Below are 25,198 nucleotides of genomic sequence, written 5' to 3'. Positions count from 1 at the left end.
AAAGATAGCATGGTAACCAAGTTTATTAAAAGATGCTAACAGTTTTGGCTGCCAAACTACAAGGACCTGACTGTGAGTCTTTGTTTGTCAACTGCACATCCAAAATGAATGCACCTAAAATTGCTAGCCAATTTTGAAAACCTTGATCTGTTAGGTTTGTCTTGTTCTTTCTCTTTGACAGTTATTTACCTCTGCCAAATTTTCCTTGCAGAACATCAGAGCACTGAGAAAAGAAGAAAGCAAATCAGCTTCGCCTTCAGTCCTGCAGCTTTGAGTTAGGAGATAAAGAGTTATGGCTTGAAGACATGAGATAAAAGCAAAGCAATATACTCACAGCCACAAACTCCATGAATTAAACCAAGAAAAAAATCCTGTAGGTCAGGCAGAGATCATGCAGAGTAAGCACAGCAAGAGACAAGGAAATGGGAGGCATAAATATATTGTTATTTTTTCCATGTCATTTCATATCTCTATACATTTGGTTTGCTACCTATTAAAAAAGCCCTTCTGAAAGGCCCTTCTGAAAGATTTTTGAGACCTTGTTGTAAAAATCACTGACTCCAGGGAAAAATCTTATTATCAATGCTGTCACAGAATTGCAGAGTAGTCCATAATAGTCTTAAAGAGGGTGAAAATCTAAGACAAAAAAACCCCATCAGGCGGCAGATTATTGACTACTATTTGTTAAGCAGCACTGTGCAAACAGAAAATGAGAGAGGGCTAGTAAAAGGCAATTTCACAATGTTTTACATGCCTAAAGAGGTTCTGTTTCTCATTTATGTTGTTAGGTGTTCTGCCCTAAATCTCAAATTTCCTTGGAAGAGATTCCTCACATCGCAGTTCTGAGAACTGATGTTGTCTGGAGAATATAGGCACAACATGTATCTAAAGAGAGACTTAAGAAAAAATTCCTCACCTTATTAAAAATAATCCCATTTATGCAGCTGCAAAATGGTCAATTATAAATACTTGCCATGGACAGCCCTTAATAAAATGACATCTTAAGTCAACATTTTACTTGATCTGTTACCACATTGTTGTCAAAATACATGAATGACTCTCACAGCTGAACAGTTGAAACTGGATGGTTTCATGACTGTTTTATCAAGTTAGACCTGCTCTTGATTTTTCCTGTGATAATGGAATTACTCAGCAATACTGAGATACCAAAAGGAAAACTCAACTCGCTGAAAACTTGGGATTTTGCTTTACATACACTCAAGAGCAATTTAATGACAAATCTTGAACAGACCTGGGATGTACACACAGTATAGCCGAATATACACGTGATACCACTCACTAGACTCACCAATACCTATCAGGCTTTACTGCCATCTGTTCAGCAGTCTCAATTGTTTACCAACTGGGAAATATCTAAATACTACTCTCACCATCTTCCTTAAAAATATTTTCATCATCCACTACAACCTGATAAGAAGCTTACATTTCTAGAGAATATTGCTGACCTTGGAACTGATTTCCTTCTGCACCAATAAGGGATAACATTTTGAAGAGTCAAAATTTTAGTTATCAACATGATTGCTCAGCACTAGATTTTCTTTTCAGATGTTTTGATTTTTATATTGTAGCCACACACTTAGATGGCATATTTTATTCCATTCTAAGTGATAGTAAAATTAAAGTATCAAATACTTTGTTAGCTGAAATCCACTGCTGTGTATTTTATTAATTGCAACTTATGTCCTAATAGTTTAACATTGCATTTTATCCAATATTCTTTTTCACATAAATGGTATCTACAACGGTACAAAGCACAGTATCAGACTCTCAGGGGGCTGCTTCATGGGGGAAGTCAAACGTGAATGAGAGATAACCAGGAACGTGACAAGCAATTTTCCATTATCCTGGAGAAGACTTTTGAGAGTTGGAGATCAAATAAGTTGTGTGACTATTTCATGAGTAATTAATTGATCCTGGAAGGAGGACAAAAGTTTTGTAAAAGTGCCAAGGGGTACCAATTGAGAGGTAACACTCACCCAGGAAATAGGTAACTGAACTAATCCAGCCATTTCCAACCTTTTATTCACAGTTGTGTTGAGAAATCGTTAAGAACACATTTATTACCCCATTAAACCTGCTATGTCTTTCCAAGACTATCTTCAGTGCATGGTAAACATCATGAGCCAAATGTTTCTCTAACTTTAAGAGTTTATTGACATACTGCAGATATACTTTCTTCCTGATTTCTACACATTTCAAAATAAGGACTTTTAAGAAAAAACTGCTCTAAAATGCCTGTTGTGAGGTGAAGTCAAGAGCCTTGCCCCCGTAAAACATACAAACTGGTTTCTTTGGTAGGCAGACAACTGCCCATGATCTCCAGGTACGACTGGACTAACTGACAGGCAGTTTCTTACACAGTCAAGTGTACAGTCAAAAAACTCTACCACACTTGTGATGATTCGGCATAATCTAAGAACTCCAAAGCCCTGTTTAAACTCACGAGCAGACAATAGAAAGATAAATTACCCTCCGTGACAACCACATGTCATATGAGCCCCAGACAAGAGGACTACTCAGCCAGGAGCTTGTCCAAGCTGCTTTGCAATCCTTTGGAAGGACACCTGTATCTGTCCACCTGGATTGTGACTGGATTAGGGTGTCCAGCCCTTGGAGATGCACTGACTGAAGTAGCTGCTGAAATGACTAGAACTGTTTCAGCAAATCCCACTTTGTAGAAGCAACAGCTCATGGATTTTTAAAAAGCAATGCATTTTTAATGTTTGTAATGAAATCCCAGAAGTTAAAAGTCTACAATAATTCAAACACTTCCCAGAGCTGTAATGGAGGTAAAAAGCAATAGTTATCAATATTTTCATGTGAACCATTTTGAACAAGAATGCATAATGACGTTCTAAGGCTCGCTATTGCTGAAATTCAGATGGGGCCTCACAAGTGAGTAAGATCATCCAGCACACATGCCAGTGACAAGGACAGTGATACAGTTAAAAAACCCTCATGTTTCTCTGTGAGATTGATTTGACAGTGCTAGAAGTTAAGGACTAGCCAAAGGAATATAGAGAAAAACTAAATAATGACTTGCTTTCTGTAAAGCCTTGGTTTAAGGTACATTCAGAGCAAACGGGCCTTCAAATATCTGCTGATATCTTAATTTCCATTTCAAAGATGTGCACAGACATGGTAAGCAGATAAAAGAACCCCCAGCTATTCTCTCTTCCCTAAGAGAAAGCAAAACCCTTATATAACTATCTGCTCTAAGAATGTTGTCCTATCACTGGTAGATGAAAGGACATAGAAAAGATAACAATCCATCAGTGCAGAGCAGGGAGTTACCAGATTTAAACTCAGCAAGATCCAGTGAGAGAAGCAGCAATTAGATGTGGAACACTGCAGTCAGGGGACAGCTTTCTGAGCCACACAGGCAGAGGATGCCAAGACTGTACCAGCAGCTCCTAAGACACAAGAAAGTGGTGCCATAAAACACCCGCAAGGAGAACTGAAATGTGCAGTCAGCCCTGAAAATGTGTGCTGCTCAAAGGTTTGTTCAGTTAATCACTAGGATTTCTGCATTTCCCTATGACCTTCTATTCTAGCTTTTAGTCTTTAAACAAAACATTCACTTTCCATATAGCAGATCTGCTACTATTTCAGTAAAATATGTGAAAGTAGCAGGGATGAGTTTTCTCCTCCTTTAAATAGTGATTGATCCTAGGTACAGATACAGAAATCCTTACAAGTTACAGACACTTTTCCCTTTCTAAAATTTCTCCATGCACATTGAAACTGACAATCAATAGTGCTAAACTTTGTGGAATGCACTAGAAGATAATGAGGTCCAGCTGTCTAGTAAGACACAGAAATAGGGAAAAAATACATGATCACCAGTTTTACCATCAATTAGCTTCAAAAAAGCACAAATATGTACACTGGAGGTTAAGCAAAAGAAGTACAAAACCAGAAGATGTCTTGTGCACCATTCAACTGGACCCTGAAAATTGTAAGTTTTTCTACCATATATTTAACATGCCTTTTCTACTTTAGAGAAAAAATAATTAAAACATTTCATTTAGTGATCATATGATACTGATGTTCAAATACTTTGCATATTTTTAAGCTAATTCAAGAACACAGAACTCTCTGAAGTGGTTTAAAAACTGGCAGCTAATACACACAACAATTTTTACATTTTCAAACACGGCCATTTAAAAAATATCTTTGCAACAGGAAGGAGATCAACCTGACACTACCATGGCAGTGAAGAGCTGTGTCCATACAAAGCCTTCTAACATGGGCTGTTGACACTTGGGAACAAGTGAGCAGTGTCCTGATTCACAAAACAAGTGAGCTCAGAACAGCCAATTTTTGGAAGGATAGCACAGCCTTGTATTTGCACTATCTATTAGAGAATATTCTGAATTTGGCATATATCCACTGCCTGTTGTTGATACACAACACTTGCTTATGTGACTTTTTTTTTTTATCACGGGTAAAATAAGATGGACAGTGTATGCAATTAACATCCCTACATGCAAACTTTTCTTTTAGATTTTACATACATTGCTGTGACCATGAATTCAAATCAGGTTTAAGAAACTTGCACAAGGAGCTATTTAGCTCTAAAATGTTTCTTAGCCCTGGTTATATATGAAACAAAAGCCTGCCAACACTTACAGCTCTTGGTAATAAAATGAAAAGTCTGCCCATGAAACTGTTGCTTTCCTTCTCACTGTAACAGAAAGAATATAGGAAACTGATGTAATCAGTACTTTAGTTCTTCAGCAAAAAAACCCAAACTTATATGGTTTTAAAAAACATTGTCATTAAGCATAGTACAGAATATATAAACATATTTATTTGAATCTGTGAGATGCTTCAATTAGCCACAGTGAGGCAACCACTGAACTTGGCAGATTTTAAGCTTCTGACAGGTTACCAGGTATTTTTCTTCATTTTCTTCAGTTCAGTTGTTTGGCCATACAGCTCTCTGACCACCCAGTGTCACAGAAAATTTGGGATGAGCGTATTATATTACAATGAAGCCCCCAGTGGGGTAGCTGCTGGCATTCTGGCTTAATAGGGAAACATGGGTATTTTAACTGCCAGCCCGACTCAACTCTGAGCACATGCCATTCGTGCACAATGACATTCTGTCAGCAAACTGCACCACTGAGCAATCCCAACGTTATTAGATTCTTAAATCCTAATTTGTTTCAGGTTGACATGACATAGTATGTTTCAGCTCCTGCTGTTAGTGATATTGTTGCAATGAAGAAAAAAAACCCATCTGTATCTTCCCACACAGTCAATGACTGTGAGAATCTGTGTACTAATGGATTTTTTTGCTGCTCTGTAGTGTGAAGACATTAAAATATATCTCTACCACAAACAGCATGAATGAGTATTTAGATTTTCTAGTAGGTTTGCCGTTTGGGGTTTTTTTTATTGTTTTTTTTTGGTTGTTGTTTTACTGTTTGGGGAGGGGGGCATGGGGTAGTGTACAAACAGACACTTTTTTCTAAGAAATTATGTTTTTCCAAAATCTTCAGTTTTATCCAGAGTTTTAATTTTTGAAGAGGGCTTTGGAGCATGTAGTTGAGTCACCGTATTTGTTAATAAATTGTATGTTTTAAATTAGACTGGCACTGTTGGGACAGTACAGAGAAAGGCAGTTGGTTGTGGAGATCCACAGGCGTGATCTAAAAGTTTATTTGGGACACACTTCTCAACATCATTTATGACTCACAAAGCAAAAGATGACAGATGTAGCACTTCCACAGAAGAAAGGACAGCATGTGGTAAATCTGGATAATTATGCTTAAAAAAAAAAGGTCTATTTTAATGAGTTGAAGGAAAGATACTTGAGTAAAAAAAATGTATCTCACTGGTGGGGTAGATTTTAAGAAGACTGTGAGGAATTGCATGTGGACTAAAATCTTTCACTCCACCAGAAATTAAGGTTTAGAGTAGTTCTAACAACTGTAGCAGAAGAATGGGCTCTCTCTGATTCTCAATGCACGATATGAAACCATCATTTTTCATTTGAATCTATCAACCCACACTATGTTTTGAATGATTAAATGGTTGTCATCTGGGTTTTTGGCCTGAAGAACTTTGTTATTTTATCAAAACCAAGATCTCTGACTGCTTGTTCTTTGGAAGTTTTCAACAGGAAGTTCTGGTGAAGATAAACAGATCTGAAACAGGTAGATGCTACTGGAAAATTTGAGAAGCAATTCAGGACTGACTATTTCAAATGGTAAGGAACTTGCAAAGCTAAAGCAAAGTTGTCAAAAATGCCACTCTGTGTTATATGTTACAAAGCAGGAAAAGCCATTCGGGGTTAGGCTACCAGGACACCTCAGGCACTTCTTCTCAGCACCTTGTTACTGACCACTAAACAACCATTTTAATGGAATGATCCTGTTATCACCACGAGACCCTCTTCATGCCTCATACTGGCTTACAATGCATCGCATGACTACGTGAAGTCATGACTTTTCCATATACAACACTTCATACTTACCCAAAATCAATTCTAACTGAATTCAGTGTGGCATCACAATTTCTTTCTTAAGAACTTTGTATTAGTATGTGAGCTAGTCAGTTCTGTTCTTGATTGCCTTTTCTATTAGTCTGATGCAAACGCGATACAGATCCCAGCTGCCTAGACCTACTTGGAAGCCCATCTGGAACATAGGCGTCCTATGAGACATTTTGTGGGGGCTAAAAGAGAAAAACTATAGCCTTCAGTTTAGCTCTTTTGTTTCTGAGTGTTCTTACTACTCTTGGATGAACATTATCTAGTCCTGGCAATCTGTTATTCAGAATTTAGCATTTGTTCCCCAATTTTGCCACTGATACATTTTGAAATACATCCTATGGTAAATTCTTTTTCTCTTCTCTCAGAAATGCGTCTCAGAAGAAGAGAAAGCAAAAGCTTTTCACTTGCTCTTCAGTGAGCAAGTGCTGGCAGGGAAATTCAGGAAGAAATAAATGTTCCTCTAGTGTAACAAACACTGTGATTCACAGGCTGAACTAACTGTTGGCAAAGTCTGCACAAGCAATGTGACACCCAGGGCATTCTGACTGAACTGTTTCATTACATTCTTCTTGACCCCATGCAAGCTCTTGTCATTTCTATGCTCTGCCTACCTAGACTTCAGAATGTCTGACTCCAGAACAGAACATCATTTTACGTGATGACAAGGGGTAGTTTTCCAGATTAAAAGCTGGCCATCGCTTGGGAATGGGCGTATATATCTATACCCTTAAGAATTGCGAGAATCGAATCCGAGGCAGTGCGGGCCAGGGAAGTGAGCAGGTCAACAGGTAGCACTTAAAGATGGGTCTCAAAGCTACACTGTCTCATCACCTCTTATGCAGTAGAGAAAATCTGGAAATTTTCTTGGCAAATCACAGCGCATGAGAGAAGGAGAAACCTGGAACTCTTATGGACCAAGATTACCCTGTCAGTCTTCACCAAGAGAAAAGGAGTAAAACAAGAGATTGGCAGATGCTGTGGGTAGGTTTGGAAACTTTTATACTGCATTAGGGATGGTAGGCTGTAAAACCCCACAGCAGACTCACTAAATCCAGCAGGTTTAGCACACTATGTTTTGGACAATCCCTGATTTATAAACAGCAATTTCATTCATGTCACAGTGCATGTAAGAGAAAAAAAGATCAAATTTAAGGCAGTGTCTCAAAATTTATCAACATTTTAAATGAAAAATTTAGAACAAAATTTAAGGCTAATGGTTAGATAGTGAAACTTTAAATTCCAAACAATATGAATCAGAACTTCTTACTAAGCCAGAACTCCATACTAACCTTCTTGTGCTTCTTCACTTAAAATTTGCAATAATTACAGAGGGGAGGAAAGAATGTGCAAGTTGGGTTGAGGCACTCTCAGCTTTCCACGTTCTTCTATCTCCTCAAGGAATTGTGTAGACACAGATCAAAATCAGTATGTAAGTCTTGGCAAACTTAGCTGTATTAATAAGAAACAGATTCTTTCCTGACAGGAGGTATAATTTGGATTAACCACAGGATGAAAAAAAGAAAAAAAAAAACTAGCTAAAAGAACACAAGACTAAACATTACAGTAGTTTCTGGAACAACGTATTAAAAGAAAAAATAAAATTCTCTGATTTTCAGAGGAGCTACAGTCCCAGTATTGAGCAGTGTAAGCACTTGGCACTTCTGGAATGCAATTCCCTTCAAATCTATTGATCATCTCTATTCAGTAGTAGTTGACTTTAACACATTGAACTTTGGCTTTGTTTTTCCTGCTTTTGTTGTTTCATTGAAAAGATGTCATAAACTGGATTGTGACAAGGCAAATTACAAAAGTAATTCCAATTACATATTTTAATATTAATTTTAAGTTAATGAGAAACTTCATAAATTTATTTTTCACAGCAATAAATGTTATGTGATCTGCTTCTTCATTATCTTCAGATTTTGCAATTTGCTTCTTCAATGAAGAGTAAAAATTTGATTTAGATAAGCACAGTTATTTACATTTTTTCAGCAAATGCTTCTCAGATGAACTAGAAAACAATTATACTCTGCATACCCAAAGGAATAGTAAAAATCTTGCAAACAGCAACCCACATAGGAAATTTTAATTAGCTTTTGCTTTCCTGTGTTAAATTTAACACAGGTGCTTGTCCATCTTCTGACTAATCCTGAAAATACCTTCTTGCATGTTATCCTGGTTAGCTTTCAAGTAATAAAATTTTTTGCACTTGACCATAGAAGAGTCTTGTAAACTACTGTATTTCAAACATCATACCTCTAAAATATCTGATTTGCCATCCACTGTCATTCTTCATAATTTTTTCTCCACAATCTTTTCCAAATACATTATCATATTGAATGTAAATACAAAGATTTTATTTACCAACTTTTCTACGTCTTTCATGTTTCCCCGTTCTTCTGAGGCAGGCTTCCAAAGAAGTACTGCTTATGGCTTTTATTGTTATGCTTCCTCACTCCCTCTTTGGCTTTTTTAATACAGACATCTCATTTAGAATGATCAGACACAGATATTATTTCAAAAAATATAGATTTTTTCCACAACCTAAGCCACAAGTTTTAATAATCATGACTAATCTAAAGCCTTTAACAAGCTCTTAGAATAGATGACAACACTCAAACGGAAAATATGTGAATTAATTTGAGACATATTTCATGTGACACAGTATAAAACGCAAACGTAAATCCTAATAGATTTCATACAAACTCCCCAAAATACTAATTAAAATTGCAATAAGAAACACCAAAATTACAGATATCTATTTGGTTTTCTGTAGCACAAACAAACAACAGGACAATTGTAATGAAACAATGGTCATAGAAGTTTTATGATTGCTGGAAATTTGTAATTGAAGTCTGAAACAGTCCTTTGGGAAAACATCCAGGCTACAAAAGAATAAATATAGCAAGAGAAAATAGGGATAAGTAAATGAATCAGTGCTGTAAGTCTTGTATACTGGAAAAGCTCATGTCATTTACACATCTATATGTCAAAGTCTGTTCCCTTGGAACACTGCTGAATCATCCAGCGTTCAGCAGCTACGTATCCTCCCTTACGCAAAACTCACTCTGACACAAAGTATCTCCGAAAACACAAGTCATCCATCCTGCACAAACGAAAACAGAATAATGTATTTCAATATTGCAGCCAAACACAGATGTGTAGCTACAGTAATGGGAAAGAAAATATGATGATATAAGATCAGAACAGTTTCTGTGAAATACCTGAAGGACCACAATAGCTACTCACAGACTAGGATGCTTGAAGTCAATTGCAGAATGACCTCACAGAACTGCCCTTAGTTAAACCAGGAATTTCTTGGAACAAGGGAGTGTGTGTGTTCTCTCTGCTTATTTTTGTTGAGGATGATGAACTGCTGCTTCAGAATCAGCGGTCCTAAGTGGTTAAAGCTACTTAGCCCAGTGAGACTCAGTTCACCATTTCTGGGATCAATTCACTGTCCACACACAGAGCTAATACAGGGACATTCTGGATTTTTGTTGGAATTGAGCCAGTCACCAACATGATGCTCTTGCTAAAATCTTATTTAAGAATCCTGGTGTCAATTCAGATAAAATCATGGGAAATGGCTAGGGATCAAATCTGGAGATGTCCCAAAGAAGCTGAACACACCCAAGACTTGCCAACTCCAAGAAAGCCCTCAAATATTGCGGTGACCATGTGCCTCTGATCATGTGCAAGCTCTTGTCTGAGCTCTTGCAACTGAAGACACATTCCACAAGTGACTAGAATGTTCTTTGGTTCAACATATTTGGTGAAACATTGCCTCCAGTTTCACTGCACTTCAGAGAAGGAAGCCACAGGAGAAAGAAAAGACTGTCTTCATAAAGGGATAGTGAAGATACTTAATGCAGTATCAATGCACCCTTACAACACCCTAAGGAAAGGACAATAGTAGCATGAACCAACTATGAAAATGAGCCTGATGAAAGGGAAAAATGAGCGAAGATGAGGAAAGTTCATTTTTAAGATGTGTTTCTGAGATCTCTGAAAAGACAAGCCAGTGAAGTTGAAGAATGAAGATGAATCAAGAGCAGGCTTAGCTCTTCAGCTCACTACAGGCATTGTGCAATGATGTTGTTCTATTTACATTGATTGCATTACACCCATGAGATGTGTCAGTAATGGAAGAAGCATTTGCAGAGAGGTCAAGGATAACAGCAATGTAGTACTTAAACTGTTTTGTGATAGGCAAATTCAAAAAGAACCTATGAATGGAGAACCTGAACAATTTTTGCGCTGTTCTCATTTCATCCCAAGAGTTGAAAATAAAAATCAATTTACTGAGATGGATAAAATGTCTGGTTTAAGAATGGAGTCACATCTGAACCTGGACTTAACAGTTATCTAACACAGTTTCCAAATGCTCAGAAAGATCATATCATTATTTCAGTGTAAGGCTAGAACATGAACTAACTAGATAATTATCTCACAGAAGGAGCAAATAAAACTAGACTCTGCCAAGGAGGAAAGAGTCAGGCCTTTGGATATTCTCTCTCTTTTTGCTGGCAAGTCCCTACCATCACTCTGGGCTACGAAGCTGACCCAAAAGGCAAAGCTATCCTCACCTGCTGCCTTCCAGCATCATTCTAAGGCTGTATCTGAATGTGCTTCTGGCACATGCCGAAAAAAGTGATAAAATCTAAAGAGATGGAAGCACAAGCTGGGAGGAGGAGAAAGCAATACTACAAGTTAAGGTGGGAGGCACATTAAGAACTCTTTGCTGAACTAATTATTATATTTTAATCTTTGTTGCATAAGGATATATAGAGAACAACTTTCCAGACAGTGATTAATGAATACTTGCTATTTTCTCCCAGAGCAGCAATTGTGAAATCTTTACAAACAAATGATTTACAAAAGCTGAATATAATGAAACCTTTGAAAAAAAGTACTGTTGTGAAAAAAACAAGGGAAAAGGGACGAATATGGGAAATTAAAAGAATAACAAGAAACTGAAGTAATAAGTCAGTTAGGGAATTTAGCCTCTAGATCCTTTCCCTTTAGAGATTTCGTATGACTTGCATGGTCATTACACTATTGAACTGAACATTTCACTAGTCAAAATGTCTCTTGTTACTCAAGAATCTCATGGCCAAGAACCAGTACCTAAATTCATATAAATCTGTTAAAAATAGCTTGAAACACTGAAAAACTTTGAGTTTATTGTAACTATTGACTGCATTTAGTAAAATGAGATCATCACAGTGGCATATGTGATTTACTGAATATAACTTAGAAAACCAGGCTCAAACAAATGTCTACTGACCATCATCAATGACGAGTAGCAATAGTATTTTAGCTACTTTTTCAACCCTCTAGTAACTAGCTTTTATTGAAATCATAGCCATATACTTTGTGAAGCTCAAACATATGCTTCCAGGCAAATTACTGAGCCATCTTTGAGGGTTTCCATGACTGATGACACCTCTATCAAGTTGATGTTCACCAACATCAATTCACAGCACGACAAAAGACATCAATATCATTACGTGTGATCTTGAAACTTGAGTGCCATCTCTTGTACTGCAGCTGAGTTAACTCAGGCAGTACCTCAGTACAGAGCTGGCACACATTTCTGGAGTGCAAAAGCCTTATTGATTCAAAAGACTTTGACCTTTTTGATATGGCACTTGATCTTCTGTATTTTAGTCTTCTTTAGTGAAGCATGTGGAAATTACCTACACATACATAAACAACTAAATCCAAGCTAAATTTTCAAGACTTTCTATTGCAAAAAAGCACCATGGCTGCATGATGCTTGGCTGCCAGCCTGGGTGAAACCACAGCTGTAGTACATTTTAATTTTTACTCCAAGTAAATCACAACACATAGAAATGGGAGAAGTAATTGCAACCTGGGTCATTGCTTGGACTTTATTATACCTTTCCTCCTGAATCAACCTGGTGTGATCTGAGGTCCAACCATGTAAAATGAGAGGAGACTCTTGGCAACTCCAGAGAAAATATCATGATACAAAAATTCACCTGTAACAATACTAGAGAGAACACTGGGTCTCTGCTCTTCTTTGAACTGTCTGGATAATCTCATCCTGAAGGGTAAAAATCTTACTTATACTTTAACATTGTCATAGTGACTGAGCAGTACTGGCTTGAGGCATTTTGAGAGACAACTAAAGAGATTATAGAAAACGTCAAAATAAGAGACTGAAAAAAAGCATTGTATCAAGCAGGTTTCTTAATCTGACTGGAGAAAAAACATTTTTTAAAGCTAACCTCAAAAACTGTAAAACTAACAAAGAGAAATCTCAAGATTATCTGGGTAATGTTTTTAAATAAATATGATTATCTTCATTAACCAATGCATATGAAGCTTGTCTTTTCAATAATTATTTGTCTGTTGTTATTGCAGCAGACCAATTTCTTTCATTTATTTACTATACTGCTAGTTTTCTTTAGGTACATTTTCCAACTTTTCATGTATTACCCCCACTTAGATACAAACAGCAAGATATTTTAAGATGCCAAGGAACAATTTTTGTTTCTCAAAGAGCAGCTTCATGATTTCAAGCAATGCAGGATTGTATGTAGTGAAAATGAAACCACATCAGAAATTTATTATTAAATCTGTAATTTGAATGTGTTTTCCTAGACATACACTCCTGAACACGTAACTGCATATATTGTGAATTAATTTCTTAAGTGAATGGTTATTATTCCAGAGCAATCCCTCTACGAAGTGACTCACATATATGCTATGTTACACATATTATGTAAACATCTGTCCAGCGTACTATGCAGTCACTGTTTCTTGAAAAATAAAATCTTCAGAAGAAACTGTAACAGGAACACTGTAATGACTGTGGAATTTTCCTGCAGGATTCACTAGAAATAATAAAAACAACATGGTATAAGCAATGGCATTAGATCTTCATTTTCTGAATTTGTATTTATCACCATTAATTTAACAGTCAATTCATATTTATAAATTTAAAGCTAGCATTACTTGCTAAATGCTAAGAAGTACTTTTTCAATATGTATTATAGAAGCAAAGTTTTAAGATGATGTAGAGACTAAAACCAGCAAGATATACTAGCAAATATCAAGCAAATGTCAAGCATAATCCCATATGCAGCAGAGGACAGTATTTAAATAGTCTCTACTTTCTTGAGACTGTTTGAACAGAAATTTTAAAAGAAATACATGAAAACACAGGTGAAGAAAGTAAATCTCAGTGTTTCAGCTCTGAAATTATTCTACTTTTTTTGTTGTTGCTAGTTAAGGATAAAACCCAAACCACTGTTCTACACAGAATGAAAGCAGTAAGAAAGTCATACTGTTAGGCACAAAGATACCTGTTGCTGAAATACAGCCCTTCCCAGACAGCAGACATAAGAGAAATGTTGGCTTCTTTTCTATCCCCCAGATTCATTCACCACAGACAAGAACTTGCTGCTTGAAGGAGTATCAGTGCAAGAAACACACTTGGCATTCTGAGCTGCTGTAAAACAACTTCAGTTATGCTGTTCCTGTGCTTGTGCTGAGGAACTACTGCATGACAGATCTTTCTGTTTTCCTAATAACTGTTCACATTTTTTAATGTATTCAGATGGCATTTTCACACTGCAAAATGGCTAAATTCAATGGCTGCCTGCAGCTTCTGTTCTGCTAAGAATCCATACTTTAACCATGCACCCAAGCTTTCCAGAACATCCTAGTGACAGATTAAGCCCTATGCCAGTTTTCTTTTTATCCCTGTGAAGCTTTAACTCAGCCCTCAACCTGTGATTTAAGTGCAGAACTGATTACTCAATTTACTGATTACAAATTACTAAAAGCAAGAAATCTACACTTGTTCAATACTGTCACAGATTTTAGTAGTTTTCCTTAAATTCCAATTTGACCTGTTTTTCCCTTCTCTGCCACACAAAGCAACACATCTTCGCAGGAAAGGACAGCTCCATCTCCCTTCATCCATGAGTGGAAGCCTTTGGATTACAGCTCTCTGCACCTCCTATCCTGCTGCCAGGGAGAAGGAATGCCAAGGGTCTCTTGTAGAACAATTATTTCCACATGAGTGTCCCTGTCTTAAAATAAATTGGCCTCATTTCCACTTAATTACATTAGTTTGTAATTTCCAAGTCCAATACTATTCTTTCTTTTTTCTAATAAAAAATAAATTGTGCCAAATCACATTGTGCTCTGTCCTGACTGGTAAAGTACAAGATTCTTCAAATCATAAGGTTCCATTTATGCAAAGAAAAATATAAAATAAAACTTAACATATGCTTGCATTCTTTCCAGATTAATAATAAAGATAGAGAGTGGGACTGTTCCCAGCATCAAGCTCCTGGCACCATATGCTTTGCTGTCTATCCATACATTGCTGTCTTATCTTCTAAACAGTGTTTGGCTTATTTTTCCTTATGAGATCCAGCTTTTACTTCAGCTGCTCTGAATTCATGACAGGCAGTATCAACTGTTACACAAAGGCTATGTCTCCTCTATCTAATTTCTTCCAGATAGGTAATATTTTTCTAATTTTTCTCGGGATTAAGGACTGCATTGAAAGTCTTCAGTTTTACAGTAAATGGATGTTACTTGCATGAACTTTAAACAAAGCATGGATGAGTTTCAGTTATCACTGAAAACCTAGCTGAAGTTTCTCAGAAAATTCCAGACATATGTTCTAAATACTAATGTATTTGTAAAACTAATTCAAATGAAGAAAATGAAGGCTAATTAACTCATTTATTTTTAGCATTTTATCCTCAGCTTTTGTCACAGGACAAAGGTTGCATCAATCAGAAAAAAACCCTCACGTCTTTACTACTGAACAGACCACAAGCCAAAATTATTTATGTATATTATTTAGTGTACCAAGTAAAAAGTTTGAGGAACTCATCAATGAGCTCCCGTGTAGCAAGAACGGGTACATGGGATAGAACTGAGGACAGGTGGAAGGAGGAAAGCAGAAATACTTCCTGAACATGCATGGGTGCTATTAAGAAAGCTAAAAATGAGCTTGAATTGAGTTGTGCAAGCAATGTCAAAGGAAATGAAAACAGCTTCTATTGCTACATTAACAACAGAAGATGAACAATGAAACCACGAATTTGTTGCTAAATCAGTAACCACAAGCATGGACAAGATCAAGGTACTTGATACCTTAGTGTTCCCCAACAAAGTCTCACAGGGTTTTATGTCTGAAGGACGTATCAAGGAGGAGAGATACTGGCAGCCAATAGTTTGCAAATAGCGAAAGACTTGACAAATCTGATACATGTGATGAGAGCCTGCTGGTGACACTGAGAGTTTGCAATTTGGCAAGGCATGGAGATTAGCTAAGGTCCTCAATAACAGGAAAAAGAACAACTACATTGGTATTTCAAAATGGCAAGGCGATAGGATAGTAAGTCTTTCTTTGGCACCTGGAAAAATCATGGAGGAAATTGTCTTGAAAGCCACTTCTAGGCACACGGATCAGAAACATAAATCTTTGCACTTAATCCGAAAATCCTCTCTTACAAGTAATGTCTGCTGCCTCTTAACCTATGTGGGGTCAACTATGAGAGATGCATGAACAAACTTGAGGTCAGTGTGGAGGAACAGACTAGCAGGAACCCCATGACATACAAAATGGACAAATGCAAAGTTCTTCTTCTAGGAATAAACACCTGCAATGGTACAGGGTGGGAAATAACTGTCTGGGGAGCAGGACATAGCAGTAACCTTCCTTTATCTAAGAGGAGATTATACCAAAGGTTGACCTAAGCTCTTTACTGAGATCTTTACTTTTATGGCTGAAGAATAAAAGACCATGGTCAAAAATTAAAATAAGGCAGGCTTTGACTTGACATAAAGAAAGGAATGTTCAAAATCAGGAGAATTAAGCACTATGAAACATTGCCTAGGGAGGCAGCATAATCTCTGTTCTTGGGAATTCTCAAGGCAAGTTTAGACAAAGCCTTCAACAATCTGGTCTAAATTCAGTGTTGACTTTGTACTGAGATCATTGGATCAGAACTTCCCAAGAGGTTCCAGGGTGAGAGTTTCTACAATTCTAACTAGCTCTTTTCAGGAAAGCACTAACCTGGCAACTAAAAACAAACAAAAAACACCTCACCTTCCCCACAAACCAAACCAAACCAATCCCAATCCAAACCAGAGTAAACCAAACCACCAGCGGCACAGTCATCTTCTACTTGGCTCATATAATGCTTTCCTAGTTAGTTAGAATTAACACTGGATTTACAAACAGTCTTAGTATTCATACACTGGAAAATTTTCAAAACAGTACTAAGTTGTTTCCACTTTAATGATTCAAGAATTTAATAATGTTTACTTCATGAGATAGAAAACATTTACTTCTTTCTATGATGGTGCATAATTTCTACAGCAACATATGAGTAGCAAATTCAGCTCTTCAACTTTGTAGATGCAAACACAGTGGGAATAATGCCATTTTTTCTGCTCAGTAAGACAGATACAAAACAATGTTTTGGGTTTTTTTGTGTGAGATAACGGAAGATTTTCTTAATGTAGATGGCCTGTGCAACCATATCACAATGTAATTATGTGTATACTTCTAGTTTCTTGGCCAGCACTGGTATAGAAATAAAACTCATCAAATGTGTTTCATTTACCCTTTATTTCAGAGAAATATGTGCACCAATTCCAAAATCATTATTAACGAGCCTTAGCAGAAGCAAATCTCTTGAACTGATAATGACTGTTGTGTAAGAAAGGACTATTCATATGAAAAATTAACACCAAATACTTCCCATCTCAAGTATTATACCTTTAAAAGTATATTTATTGTGTCTTTATATGATGACTGAACAGGAAAATACTAAATTTGAATTTCTCTTTTATAGTTAAGCTACAGGATAATGAAAGACTTAATCACCTTATACATCTTGTTTTCCTTCCTATTTATATGAGAATAGAGAAGTAATAATCACTGTTGAATATTTTTTGGGTTTTTTTTTTTTTATCCTAAAAATTATTTTAACTATCTAACCAACTTAAACCATAAAGCTACTCAGAAACTGTAATTGCAACTACTCATACCTCTTAAATGACGTGTTCAAAGATATTAGAGGGGCAAATGAAAACATAAAGTGGTTTTAAAATCTTTGTGCCACAACAAGTACTACTCTCTCAAGGATTCTCTGACCTCCTAAAAAAAATGTCAACAGTGATTATTACTTCTCTATTCTCATATAAATAGGAAGGAAAACAAGATGTATAAGATGATTAAGTCTTTCATTAAGAATATTTAAGTTCTGAAGTAGTCATAAAACAACCTATGTTTATGATGTTTGAGGGAAAAAAAAATACCAACATGAAAATTTTGTTTAAAATTAGGGCAAAATTCCTATTATTATTTTTTCTTTGATTAGTGTGCCAGCATGAACATACAGGACACAATAAAATTATAAGCCAATTATCTTTCCATAATGAATTATTGCAAGCAGTTTATTTTAGAAACTCATAATGCGCATTAAATATTAACTTAAATAAACAATGCAAACTGATTATTATTTATCTTTTTTTTTCATGCAACCGGAAGGTTATTCAGGGGTTTCATATGACATAGCTACAGGTTTTCAGCTCCTGAGGCTAAATCATAGGTTGTAGAGATAGATATACACAATATCCCAATTTAAAATTTATATTTAGTAGTGTTCATCCTTAAAATTACTTTTAAAATGGTGAACCATTTATTCTTTTTATAATATTTACTATTTAACTACTAAATCCCTTATGAAATACTAAGCAGCTTTATGTTAGAAGTTTATACAATGACAAAAGTTACCAAAGTGCTTTGAACATGTAAACTATGATGAAATATTACAACAGTATTCTTCAATTTAATTTTGACTTCTTTTCTCTCTAGCCTCTGTCAAGCATTGTCATAGTAAGAAAGAGCCCAATAAAGTTTTCTAAACAGGGTCCAAATTTTTATGTCAAAACTCTGTGATCAACTTCATCATTTATGGATGATGAAGAAATAGGATGTGAATTATGAAATGCTACAGTCTTACAAACAGGTCTGGGGCTGTCAGCTAGCTACAGAAACAACTACTTTTGTGCTATGTGCTTTACATAGGCACATGTTTCCCTAGAGATAAAAAGATTATCAAGGATTCACAGTATTGTAGATTTACAGAATCTCAGAATATGCTGAGTTGGAAAAGGCCTACAAGGATCATTGAGGCCAACTCCTGGCACTGTGCAGGACACCCCAGGAGTAACACAATGTGCATGAGAGTGATGTCCCAAATGCTTCTAGAGCTCTGTCAGGCTTGGTGCTGTGACCACTTCCCTGGGGAGCTGTTCCAGTGCCCAACCACCCTCGGGGTGAAGAACTTTCTCCAGATATCCATCCTAAACCTGTCCTGACTCAGCTTCATGTCATTTCCTCAAGTTCTGTCACTGGTCATGAGAGTGAAAAGATCAGTGTCTGCCCTTCTTCTTCCCGTCATGAGGAAGCTGTGACTGCATTGAGGTCTCCCCTCAGTCTCCTCCAGGCTGAACAGACCAAATGACCTCAGCTTCTTGACTTGCCCTCAAGCCCTTCATCATTTTCCTTCACCAGCTGTCCTCCTTTGGACACTCTATGGTAGTTTAGTGTCCCCAGCACTGGAGGTGAGGCTGCCCCAGCTCAGAGCAGAGCAGGACAATCCCCTCCCTTGCCTGGCTGGTGATGCTGTGCCTGATGCCCCCAGGACAGGGTTGGCTCTCCTGGCTGCCAGGGCACTGCTGGCTCATGGTCAACTTGTCATGGACCAGGAAAGCCAGGGTCATTTCAGCAGCACTGCATTTAGTTACTAAGAGTTTAATTTAAAGAAATTTGCCTCTCTTCATTCTTTTAATCCCTAAAAACAATTAGTATTTCAGAATAAACAACTAGAAATGGTAAAGCAAACATCAATGAAAGGACAGTACTCGTTCCTTGAGTTCTTTGACAAATGTGAATACTACCTTAACAGCATCAGTTTCTCTAGGAAAAACATATATCTTACATATAATTATGTATGTGTATATAAATACACAATTGTATGTATATTTGTATATAGTGAACTATATGCTAATATATGCATATATGTTTACACATACATAAATATATACAACTTCTTGCAGTTACTTTGTATTAAAAGGAGCAGAGTCATTACACCCTATGGTATTTACACATCTGTTTACTCTTTTAATACACAAAAACTGGATTGCTTGACTTGATCCCTTTGTTTTCACATGCCATTAGGATTCATACGCTATATTAATTTTATGGAGTTTTTATAAATACAAGATTTTTAACAGGTGATCATTATCTACCGCAGTCCACAAGTAGAAGAGGAAAAAATCCAAGCCCTCTAATGAGGAAAGAAATGCATTTTGATACTGAGTAGAGAACATATATCAGATTTTGAAAATTGCTTTGATTTGGCCCCACAATCAGATTAAGACTGCATTGAATTAAAAGCCCCATTTCTAAGGAAAACCATGTTTTTTGATCCTAGAGTAAGGTAACACACCTGTAGCTGAATCAGCAGAAAGGTTTGTTGTATCTTTGTTTGAAGTGCTGGTCACAGCTGCTGAGACTTGTCTTGCATCAAAAACCCAAGAATCATTTAGGTCAGACAACAAAAATCAGGTTATCTTCTACAAGACTAAATGCTACAGCAAATAGTTATTAATGATGGCAGAAATGTTTTTTGCAACTTTTTTCCAGAGGCGACCACCTAACCTCTGATTCAGCATTATTTTATTAATAGTTCTTTCTATTAAAGGAAAACTGTGATCCACTTACTGATCCACATATCCACACATTCCTTCATAGATGTTAAACTCCTAATACTTTGTTAAACTAAAAGATGCAACTTCTCTGAAGTGAATATTATGTTGTGAAATAACTACCATACAAACTATTAGATACATACTTAAGATGGGCTCTCAAATAGATTGGTCATGACTATATATGTGACTGACAAGTCCTAACAAAAAATGCAATGGAATAAAGACATCTGTAAATGGTGTTAAATTAAATATCAGTTAATCTTAATTCTGTGGACTCCTAATGGAGATTTTGCTTTTTCAGCTGATGTTAATGCCAGCACAGAGTGGAATTTACCTTTCATTTTCAAAACTGACAGCTGATTCCCCCCTCTTTTGGTCATCTTATAGTCTCTGTGACAAGTGTCTGAATATCAAGCCTGCATGGTGACATTCTCACTAAGATGCAGGGGATAAAGCTGTCTCTGGTGTTCTAAACATGACCTAGACGAACCAAATCTACAGCTCAGTGGGTGTGGATACCGGTGAGAGCCAGTGAAAACAGCAGTTTGACCTTTCCCAAGTTACTCAAAGGAAAATAGAAGGGAAAGAATTAATAATGAAGTTTAGCACCTGGTGTTGTGGACAGGAGGAGTGCATGAGGAATGTGATGTTTTAGTAAGAGCATGTTTATAAGAGGTGTTTGCCTTCCTTGAACCAATGAGCTTATTCTATCCTTGGTTCAGCGAACCAGTCTATAAAAATGTGCCTGCTCCTGCAATAAATCGCTGCTTCTCTTTCTGGATGAAGTCTGTGTTGCTCTATTTTTTCGCTGCTCCCTAGCCTTAAAGCGACACAGTGGGCAGCTCAGAAACCAGATCCAGTCACCCCTTGTATGTTTTTCTGTCCATTACCCTGGAGAACACTGCAACACTGTGTCTGGAACTGAACACCTATTCTAGGCTCCTAATACTACCTGATCCCTTGGGAAGCAGCTGTGATTCCTAACGTTGTGCTGTGGCCTCCATCCCTCACCAACAAGAGAGGGTAGAACATAACAGTGCTGTGGCCAATTCCCCATCAGTTCAAGCCCTCGAGCATAGAGCTGTACATCCAACAAGTCCAAGCACTGGTGACAATTCCTGTCATGGGACACTGTGACTCCGTTTGAGAGAAGTCCTCTCCTACCCCTGCCAACATTAAAGATAAACTTCTAGAAATATAACTCCAAAAACTATTTCGCTGAAAAGCATGCCATAGCCTGTATGCAAACAACCAGATGGAGAAAGGAGGCAACTTTCATTTGCATAACGACTTTAATTGGAAATGCTTTGCAAACACAGCATTAACAGCATGCAATATATCATTGTTACTACAGTGGCATCCCCAAATAGCACTGATGGGATCTAGGCCTTGTTAGAAGATGTACTCTATAAATGTATATGTAGAGACATAAACCATACTTTTAAAAAACCTTTCATCTATTACAGAATATCATCTACCCCAACTGACTACAGCACAAGGAAATGCAACAGATGGTTCAGATGGCAACTGTAAACAAATTTTACAGATAACTAAACTGCTCCTAAATATATCAGTTTTGAGATCTCCTGTCACACCTTCACAATTTATAGTGTGTAGCCCCCTTAACCTCTCTATAAAAGTAACTATTGATTCCCTGCTTCTAGTTCGACATTTTCTCTGTCAACTGGAGTTTTTCCTTGCTCCCTTTATTCCTCCAGAATTAATGGAAAAGGTATGGAGGGTATGGAAAAGGGTTTTCCCCTAGCTGCTGCCTGAACTAGGAAAAGACTGGACAAAATAGCAGCTCAAGTAAAATTCACAGTAAGGGTAAGGCAAGGTGTCTCTGTGGTCTTGCCTTAATATAGCCTCCCTGTGCAATAGTATCTAGTAAAGTCTTGACCGGCCTCTCAAAGGGCCAAGGAACTGAGCCTCAGGTCACTGAGACAAGTCTGTTGCCATGGATAAGGGTGGCAGAAGGGCACCTGTCTCCCTGTCTCCTCATTTGGATATCACTGCTCCCCACACTACTGATGCCCTATTTTAATGGACAATTTCTGGTTAATTATGATAAACTATTTAAGCTCTCGTTATTTTCACTGCTTCTCTTTAAAAAGGAATAACTAAAACTAATTACTATCTTATAGAGGAACAAAATGGTTCTTTTGTTACCTACAAGGGGCATTTCTAGGTGGTCACCATGAGAGAAGTGCTGAAAAGCATCAATCTATTTTAAGAGCTTGAGTCTTTTCTTTGCTTTTAGAAAATGAATGTTTAACAACTGCCACATATATTGCTGTTATAATCCCAGGATTTATGCTCTTTTCCCCAAGATAAAAGGAACGTGCATGTTAACAGAAAACACACACACGGATGGAGGCTGCAAACATACTCCTTTCTGTCCCCAAAGTGAGCTACTACCTGCACCTCTTCTTTTGTGTGTGACTAATGGACACAGAGCATCAGTTACATGCAAAAAAGAGGAAGAGCACATACGCCCTAGATCCAAATGGTGTCCTGAAACAACATTATGCGGAGCTCATTCACTGCCATACCTATAAGAGGACTGCAGCTCACTTTGGTTAATAATCTTCAGTCTAGCTTAACAATGGAAGGTTTTATCTGTCGTTGTGAAAGTGTACACAATTTAAATCCTACTTTTAATTCTGAAATGTTTCATCAAGTAAGAGTTTGTTTCCTTTAAGTCCGAGTTATAGTTGTAATATCTGTAATTTAATTTTCAGTGCTGTGTTCTAGCAATATTTTTTAAACTGAGATGTTACACTGAAGGATGTATTCAACACGGATTCCTTGGGAGAAACACAAGCAGTCCAGCCTAAATGAAACAGACACATTAGGGAAAAAGTGCTCAAAAACCTCAAGGCAAGCAGAACATAAAAGTGCCATTCATATACACCAGCACTTCTGTTAGGCTTACTTGATTTCTTAGCAGGTGTATTAGGAATTCTATATACCTGAATTGAGTTTTAAACCTAGTAAATCATAACAAATTCCATCAAAACCTCAGTAGCTTTGGGCAACATTTTCTTCCAGAGGAAGCACTGTAAAGTATCAGATCTGACTCTACCTCAGGGACTATTTGTCTTCCTGTGCCAGCCTTCCTAACAACGAGTTGGGTTCAGATTGTAGCAAGGTGCATTCAAAGTCACCTGAAATTCAAACTGGTTTAACCTCCAGCTAATTAAAAAAAAACAAAACAAAAAAACCCAATGGATATAAATAGAGAATTCAGATAATATTTTAAGAGTATAGAAAAATAACAACCCAGTAAGGAACAGAATGCTTTCACAAAGCATAATGACACAACTAGTAACTGTGTAGGGACCAAACGACAGCTACTGATGTTCAAAGTGAGCTCTTGGTACCTTTGCCCACTGCTTGATACTCTTGATACTCTCAAGTTTTCCATCTTGCTCTTCTTTTTAAGAAAATCAACCCTGCCTTTGAGTACTCCACGTAGGAATACGTCACGGAACAGTAAGTTAGTAACCACTCTTTAGCAACAGATTGCAATACCCACAACAAAATGGTCGATTTCACATCATCTACACCACTTTCAGTCCTAAATTCTTCATGTATGTATGTGTACGTATACACACACACACAGACAAACTTATAACTTTTTCTGAAAAAAAATTACAGCGAAACAGCTGGAAGAATGAATGGTCATCCTTGGATGATGAGTTCATAAGCCAACTCAGACAGTTTGGGTTGGAAGTGACAACTGAAGATCACCTCCTCCCACCTCCTGTTCAGAGCAAGGTAAGCTTCACACTAGATTGCCCAGGGTTTAAATTTGTCATGTTTCATGTCTGGAAAATCTCAAGGATAGAAACCACAGCACCTCTGAGAGCAACCTCTTCCCAGCTGGCATCTCCATGTAGCAATAAAGGTTTTCTATATGAGGTCTACACCTCTCCTGTTTCAGCCTTTGCCTTCCTCCCATCCTTCTACCATGCAACACTGAGAAAATGCTTCTCAGTAACATCCTCCTACCTAGGCATCAGAAAAGACATCACCAGTCTTTTCCATAAACTCCAATCTCTCAGGCTTTCCTCATGGGACTTGCATTTAGCTCCCTGCTCATCTTTGGGGTCCCCTTTACTCAAGGTGCTTTGCTGATGTCTCTCCTGTACCAGGTGGGGGAGATGTGCACAGTAATTTACACGTGTCTAAGCAAGGACTGGCCAGAGACAGATCATTACTTCCCCTCCTGTCCTGGATGTGCCCCTGTTGACACAGCCCAGGGTGCAACTGGCTGTCCCTGAAGTCAGAACACAGTGCTGGCTCCTGCCCAGCTTGTGCCTGTCAAGGTCCAATACTCCTTGCTGCAGAGATGTTCCCAACCAGTCAGGCACCAGCTGAGTCACTGCATGGCCTTATTCCTTGCCAGATGCAGGACTTGATATCTGTCCACCTGAAATTTCCTAAGGTTCCTCTGCTGACCCATTTCCAAAGCCTCTCCAGGTCTCTCTGGATGGTGGCCTTGCCCTCAAGGGTATCAACTGGTCACCCCAATCTGGTGTCATCTACAAATCTGAATACTGTTCTCTATTATTACTAGCAGCTAATTTATAAAGAAATTAAGCAGGACAGGTCCAGGATATTCCACCTGCTACTGGGCTTCAAGTATAGGATGTCCTTCAATCAGCCTCAGAGTGTGATCATAAACCCACCTTTCTACACGCTGGCCTCTTGTCCCATCAAAACCATCATGTTCTAATGTGGACAAAAGAATACTGTGGGAATAAAGCCTTGGTAAAGTCAATTACATGAGCAGCTGTTCTCCCATCCTGAAATCTAGTCAGTTTAACAGAGAAGCCAACTGGGCTGGTCAGGAATAACTCACCCTAAGTAAATCTATGGTGATTG

At 37.5% G+C, this 25,198-nt stretch overlaps 1 protein-coding gene across 5 annotated transcripts in view; it reads right to left on the bottom strand.

Annotated features, from left to right (window-relative positions):
* CTNND2 (catenin delta 2) overlaps window positions 1–25,198 on the bottom strand; it is a 630,539-nt gene that overhangs the window by 177,769 nt on the left and 427,572 nt on the right. The window lies entirely within an intron of this gene.

Source organism: Sturnus vulgaris, chromosome 1, assembly GCF_052056855.1.
Source record: "Sturnus vulgaris isolate bStuVul1 chromosome 1, bStuVul1.hap1, whole genome shotgun sequence".
NCBI classification, from domain to species: Eukaryota; Metazoa; Chordata; class Aves; order Passeriformes; family Sturnidae; genus Sturnus; species Sturnus vulgaris.
The sequence above is the reverse complement of the archived record's forward strand: the minus strand, read 5'-3'. Positions and strand labels throughout refer to the sequence as shown.